This window comes from Erinaceus europaeus, chromosome X (genome assembly GCF_950295315.1).
Source record: "Erinaceus europaeus chromosome X, mEriEur2.1, whole genome shotgun sequence".
NCBI lineage: Eukaryota > Metazoa > Chordata > Mammalia > Eulipotyphla > Erinaceidae > Erinaceus > Erinaceus europaeus.
The window spans coordinates 65,697,477-65,698,120 of record NC_080185.1 but is presented as its reverse complement, the minus strand read 5'-3'; the positions used below and the strand labels follow the sequence as shown (position 1 = coordinate 65,698,120).

At 34.5% G+C, this 644-nt stretch overlaps 1 non-coding gene across 1 annotated transcript; it reads left to right on the top strand.

Annotated features, from left to right (window-relative positions):
• The first annotated feature begins 209 nt into the window (after positions 1 to 209).
• Positions 210 to 314, top strand: LOC132536025 (U6 spliceosomal RNA). The gene has a single exon (XR_009547724.1). It is a non-coding gene; the product is annotated as a U6 spliceosomal RNA (small nuclear RNA).
• The last annotated feature ends 330 nt before the right edge of the window (positions 315 to 644 follow it).

Below are 644 nucleotides of genomic sequence, written 5' to 3'. Positions count from 1 at the left end.
ATGTTGGTGAATAAAAGGCAACTTAAAAAAAACTGTCATAGATATTGTAAGTTAGACAAAATATTCATGATAAACACAAAATAAAATATTGCACAAAGACAAATAGTAAACACATATATAGTAGGAAGAACAATTATGTAAAACCATCCACATAAAATAACAAATAGAAACAAAACAAAAGAAGAGTCATCAAGAACATAAATCAGTCTTTGCTTTGGCAGTGTATATTCTAAAATTGGGGATGATATTGAGAAAATTAGCATGGCCCCTGTGTAAAGATGACATAAAAATTTTGTGAAGTATTTTATATTAACAACAATAACAACAACAGGATATAAAAACAACCTGGAAACAAAAAAACAGAGTGACCATAAGCAAATAGAGTGCTTGAATGGATTAAAAGAAAGACTCCTCTGTTCTGTGTCTTCAGGAAACACACATCCAAAAGAAAGACAAACAGAAGCTCCTCGAATAAATTCCTCTATCCTTTGTTACTGATCGTCTCTATCAGGAACAACGGGAGCTCCAGTGGCACAATCGGTTAGCGTGTGGTACTTATACAGGAACAACATAGTAGATCCCTCTGCAGGCCCCCAAAGAACCTTGCCCTTATCATGGATCGACAATGGTGGAGAATGTTCCAT